Genomic DNA, 6,417 nt, shown 5'->3' with positions numbered 1-6,417 from the left:
AACGCCATGGTCGGAGGCATCTGTTTGGACGATAAATTCCCGGCTGTAGTCGGGGGCCTGGAGCACCGGGGCGGAGCACATGGCGGCCTTCAGCTTCTCGAAGGCCGCTTGACAGTCTGGGGTCCAGTTGACCTCCTTTGGTTGGTTTTTGGAGGTGAGTTCCGTGAGGGGCCCTACGATGCTGCCATAGTCCCTCACGAACCGTCGGTAGTAGCCTGTGAGTCCCAAGAAGGCGCGGACCTCGGTCTGGGTGATGGGGGACTGCCATGACTGGATGGCAGCGATCTTGAGTTGCAGAGGGGCCACCAGACCGCTTCCCACCTGGTGCCCGAGATAGGTCACGGACCCCTGGCCAATTTGGCATTTGCTGGCCTTGATCGTGAGGCCAGCTCGTTGGAGGGCCTGTAGCACCTCTCGGAGGTGGTGGAGGTGGTCGGACCAGTGGTGGCTGTACACAGCGATATCGTCCAGGTAGGCGGCGCTGAATCCTTCGAGTCCTGCCAGGACCTGGTTTACTAGCCGCTGAAATGTTGCTGGCGCATTCTTCATGCCGAATGGCATGACCTTGAAGTGATAGTGGCCATCAGGGGTAGAGAATGCCGATCGTTCTTGGGCCCGGGGTGTGAGACCGATCTGCCAGTAGCCCGCTGTCAGGTCGAAGATGCTGAGGTAGCGGGCAGCTCCCATGCGGTCGATTAGTTCATCTGCTCGGGGGATGGGGTGTGCGTCTGTTCTGGTGACCGCATTCAAGCCCCGGTAGTCGACGCAGAACCGGAGCTCCGGCGTGGCGCCGGGGGCGGCCGCTTTGGGGACCAGTACCACTGGGCTGGCCCAGGGGCTGTCTGAGGGCTCGATGATCCCGAGGGTGAGTATCTTGGCCACCTCCTCTTGGATGCAGGCCCGTACCCGATCTGGTACGCGGTAGGCCCGATGGCGGATAGGGGGACTGTCTCCAGTGTCCACGTCGTGTAAGCACCAGGGGGTGACCCCTGGGGTGAGGGAGAACAGGGTGGAGAACTGGAGCAGGAGGACTCGGCAGTCTTGGCGCTGTTCCAGGGTGAGGGCCTCCGAGAGTCGGACCCCGTCCACGGAGCCGTCCTTCTCCCGTGACCGTAGGAGGTCAGGTAGGGGTTCGGAGTCCTCCTCGGTTCCATTGTCGGTTGCCATCAGGAGACTGAGTTCGGAGCGTACAAAGTGGGGTTTCAGTCTATTAGCGTGGAGGACCCGGAGAGGGTTTCGGGAAGATTCCATATCGATGAGATAGGTGACAGGGCTCTTGCGCTCGATCACTTTGAAGGGCCCCGTCCATTTGTCTTGCAGGGCGCATGGTTCGGTGGGAGACATTACCCACACTTGTTGGCCGGGTTCAAATTCGATGGAGGATGCATTTTGATCGTACCACCTTTTCATGTCCTCCTGACTGGCCTCCAGGTTTGCTTTTGCCATCTCTCTGAACCTTCTGGTCTGGTTGCGGAGGGTTAGGAGGTACTTGAAAACATCTGGAGTGTTCTTTAGAGGGGGCATTTCCCAGCCTTCTTTGACTAGGCTGAGCGGGCCTCGCACCGGGTGTCCATACAAGAGTTCGAAAGGGCTGAAGCCGAGGGACTTCTGGGGGACTTCTCGGTAGGCAAAGAGAAGGCACGGTAGTAGCACATCCCACTGGCGACGGAGGGGCTCTTCCAACCCCCCAATCATCCCTTTGAGCGTGCGGTTGAACCGCTCAACCAGTCCGTTCCCTTGAGGGTGATAGGGGGTCGTGAATCGGTAGGTGACCCCACACTGTTGCCAGAGGGACTTCATGTATTTTGAGATAAAGTTCGTACCCCTGTCGCTGACGACTTCCCCGGGGAAGCCCACTCGAGAGAAGATCCCCATCAAGGCTCGACCCACTACTGGGGCTGTTATCGTACGAAGGGGGACTGCCTCAGGATAGCGGGTAGCGTGATCCACCAGGACCAGGATGAAGCGATGTCCCTGTGCTGTTCGGGGGTCCAGGGGCCCCACAATGTCTATTCCCACCCTTTCGAACGGGGTGGTCACCACGGGGAATGGTTGTAGGGGTGCCTTGAGTTTGCGGCCGCTCTTCCCACTGGCCTGGCAGGTCGGGCAGGACCGGCAATGGTTGGATACGTCATTTCTCATTTTGGGCCAAAAAAAGTGAGTCACCAGGCGGTGGTAGGTCTTGTCTTGGCCCAGGTGCCCGGCCAGGGGGACATCATGGGCTAGGTTCAACAGGAAGTCTCTGAAGTGGAGGGGCACCACCAGCACTCGCCCGGCCCCCAGTTCTGCGATTTTCTGTTCGCTGTACAAGAGATCATTGTCCCAATAAACCCAGTGGGCCCCGGTGGTGTCTCCTTGGCTCTGGGCGAGCGCTTGCTGTCGCAATCCCTCGAGGGAGGGGCAGGTCTTTTGCTCCTGCCGGAATTGTTCCTGGGTGGGCCCCCCTTCTTGACGCCACTGAGCCAGGTCGGGAAGCTCGGGGGGCTGTGTGGACCCCTCTGGGGTGGGGTCCGGGTGGTCGGTCTGGAGGAAGTCTTCTTCTGGAGTGATCGAGGGCGGAGGTGCTGCCCATTCTGGTTCTTCTGGTCTAGGGATGGTGCGGGTGGCCATGGACCGGGTGGTTACGCACGCCCAGTCCGGGAGACCCAACATCCCCAGATGCTCTCTTCTTTCCACAGCGGCCCACGGGGAGCTCTCGAGATCGTTCCCCAGGAGGCAGTCTACGGGGGCATCGTCACGGACAGTTACTTTCAGCATGCCGGACACTCCTCCCCATTCGAAGGGGACGCAGGCCATCCGACACAGGCTCTCCGAGTTATCTGCCGATCGGACGGGGCAAAGTACGTTTGGTAGGATTTGTTCTGGGGTCACCAGGTGACAGCGGACGGCCGTCACACTGGCCCCGGTGTCACGCAGGGCCTCGGCCTTGCGCCCATTGATGCTCACCCATTGGCTGTACTTCCGAGTGTTGGCGGGCAGGGGAGTCCGCGGGACCATGTCTCTTCCTCCTAGGCATGCCAGGGTCATGGCGGCGGGTTCCCACTCGAACTGCTCCGACTCATAGGTCTCCGTGTCTTCGGAGACTTGTTCTTCTCCCAGGGCGGCGGCCGCCATCTGGCGGGGCCCGGGGGCCTGGTTCTTCGGGCAGGTCGGGTCACTGGCATAGTGGCCGACTCGCTGGCATCGATGACACGTCACGTTAGCTCGGAACCCCGGGCGCATCGGGGGTTTCCCCGGCCTGCTGGGGCCGGGGTGGCGTTAGTGGGTGCGGCTGGGGCGGCGTCTCTGCCCCGGCCCGGGCCTCCTCCTCCTCCTCGGGGACGATGGTGACCTTGGTTGGTTCTGTTCTGCTCGTTCGGCCCACTCCGGGCCACTCGGGTGCTCTCCCACCGGTCAGCCTCGGTGGCGAGCTGCCGGGGTTCAGTCAATTTACTGTCGAGGAGGTGCTGCCTGAGCTCGACAAAGCAGTTGTTGGAGAGGTGCTCCCACACAATGAGATTGAAGAGTTGTTCGTAAGTGGTTACGTTGTTACCCTTGATCCACCCCTCGAAGGCTCGGCTGAAATAGTTCACGTATTCCAACCATGTCGTACCTGGGATCCTGGTGCAGTTGCGGAACCTCTGGCGGTACATTTCGGGTGTAAGTCCATATCGACTGAGGAGGGCGGCCTTCATGTGGTCATAGGACGTCATTTGATGGTCCGGAAGCTGCAGCAGGGCATCACGACCCTCGTTGACGAATCTCCCCCATAGACCGGCTCCCCAGTCACTTCGAGCGACCCGGTGGGCGGTCATGGCAATCTCATAGGCCTTGAACCACTGCTGTATGTCGTCGTTCCGGTGATATTCTCGGACCACATCCTTGGGGATGTGGACCTTCTGCTCGGTAGGACCCGGGGAGTGCGGTTGCTCGGGCACCCCTAGGTTTTTGTTCAGTTTGCGCATTTCTATCTCCGCTAGTTTGCACTCATGCTCGTATGCCAGTCTTTTTTCTTCGAGGTCTCTCTGTCTCTGTTTTTCCTCTCGCTCTTCTCTGAGCCGTAAGTGTTCTAAGTTTATTTTTTGTTCCGCCAGTTTCAATTCTCCGTCTAATCTGAGTCGTGCCAAGTCTAACTCGTGTAATCTATTTTTTTCCCGCTCTTGGATCTCTTCATGGGAGGGGCCTGTTCTCCGTTCCTCCGTCCGGGTGGTGTTGACTTCCGGGGCTGCGGGGTCCCGGGGGGTTGCGGTATTTGTCTCTGTCCAGGCCTCTAGGGCGTTTTTGAAGTCTTCTTTTGTGCTTAGCCCGGTGGTAGCAATGCCTAAGTCCATGCAAAATTGTTTGAGCTCTCGGTGGTTGTATTCTTCCAGCTTTTCCATCTGGAACTTCTCCGCCGATCCGCTCTCTTTGGTCGTCATTGTGGTTTTAGTCGTAGGGTGAGTTACTGTCTGTACGGTACGCGTTGGTTCGGATCGCGCCGCTAGCCACCAATGTTAGACGGGGACCTGGAGGGTCGGCCGAGCACAGTGATCGCACAGACAGGTAGCTTCCCCCCCACAGATGGACACCACACAAGGTTCAGGGTAACACCTTTTATAGGCACTTCTGGGAGTAGAGTGGTACGATACAAGGCAATCAGGACACGATGATCCTCTCAATTCTAGTCTCTAGTAGGGGAAGGGGGTAGCGGGACAGTCTGGGTACCCACGGGTACGGGGGTGTAACGGTGATGGCTCACAATCCTCGAGCTCGGTGTTCGGAGGGGTCAGACCGCGGCAGCGCCGGCAGGTCCCGAAGAGGTCGTAGGTGGCAACGGGCCGCGGCAGCGCCAGCAGGTCCCAACGAGGATGAAGGTTACAATGGGCCGCGGCAGCGCCAGCAGGTCCCACGAGGATGAAGGTTACAACGGGCCGCGGCAGCGCCAGCAGGTCCCACGAGGATGAAGGTTACAACGGGCCGCGGCAGCGCCAGCAGGTCCCACGAGGATGAAGGTTACAACGGGCCGCGGCAGCGCCAGCAGGTCCCAACGAGGATGAAGGTTGCAGAGGGCCGCGGCAGCGCCAGCAGGCAGGACAATAGTTCACAAGGCAGGGCTGTGGCAGCGCCAGCAGTCCGTCAAGGATGAGTTCGTCGCGGTGTCTCTCGACTCCAGGATACAACTGCCTTCCTGTCCTGGGGCTGCCTCAGTTATAGGTCTGGCGCCCTTTGATGTCCGGACCCTCGCCCTTGGAGGTCGGGAGGTCTGGGATGAGGGAGTCCAGACACCCAGCAGGGGGGTGGAGCCAGCGCCCGAGGAGGCTGGGGGTGCTCGGCACCTGGCGGGGGAGAGCCATCGACACTTCGTACTCCCATTGACCTGCCAAGTGGGCCGTTCACCTCCTGGGTGGAGGGTGGTGCCGGGATGTCGGGGCCTGGCCAGGCCCAGGGTTGGGGTCGGGCTGAGGCCGCACGGCCGCGTGGTGCCGTGTCCAAGATGGCGGCTGGGCTGGGCAATGGTGCTGACGGTGGCCCGGGCCCTGTCCTGCGGGGAGGGAGCGAGCCCTTCATGTGGCCTGTCCAACACTATCAATGGAAGGTAAGGGATGGAATGGCAGAATCAGACTAAGTTGGTTTCGCTATGAGGCCGGGTCCTGATAATCCAGCGGTGTTAAGTGACATGCCTGGTTTGAATGTAGATTTTGATGCCAATGACATTAAGAATACTTTGCTACATTCTCCTGATGTTTACCGAGTGGGTGCAGTGAATGGGCTGAGCATTGTATCAAACTTGAAGCTCAGGCAGTACCTCTCATTCATAGAGTGCGCTCTGTTTTTCTGAGGGTACAGAGTGTGCTTACTGAACTCTTACATGATTTATGATACCAATTCCTCTGAATGGTTTTGCCAGTTTTTATTGTCCAGAAGAGGTCTGGGGGCAAGCATCTTTTAAAGTTCGCAGACCACAGCCCTTTGCTTTGAACCCTTAATGGTGTCAGTCAGGCCCCTGTAATGTAACTAAGGTTGTTTTTAAAATTACATCTTTGGCATCAAATTAGTACACAGAGACAGAAACTACAGGCCTGGCTGCTTATCTAGAAAGCCATTTTTGGATAGTTTGGGTGACGAGGATTTGAATGTTCATGATTGTTTGTGGCAGCGGTGTTAGACGCTGTCCATGATGCTGCTTGTGCTGACCCAGGAGTAGTACCAGTTACCAAGTCTTCACAGATGGTCTCTCCTGGGACTGGTGCTTAAGTGCTGAGGTGTTTGGGTATGCTCAAGTGGCGGCAGAGCTAGCTGTGGCTCTGGGTATGGTTATGAGACCCGATTCTTTTGTTCTGTTTGGTAAGCCGAGACCCTGCTTGTTGAATATTCACCCAGTGTGAGTGGTGAGATCCGCTTTGCTGATCTGCCGGAAGTTATGATGCTGCTGACAGTAGCGTGTCTGCTAAAAGCAAT

This window comes from Lissotriton helveticus (genome assembly GCF_964261635.1).
Source record: "Lissotriton helveticus chromosome 1_1 unlocalized genomic scaffold, aLisHel1.1 SUPER_1_unloc_1, whole genome shotgun sequence".
NCBI classification, from domain to species: domain Eukaryota; kingdom Metazoa; phylum Chordata; class Amphibia; order Caudata; family Salamandridae; genus Lissotriton; species Lissotriton helveticus.
The sequence above is the reverse complement of the archived record's forward strand: the minus strand, read 5'-3'. Positions refer to the sequence as shown.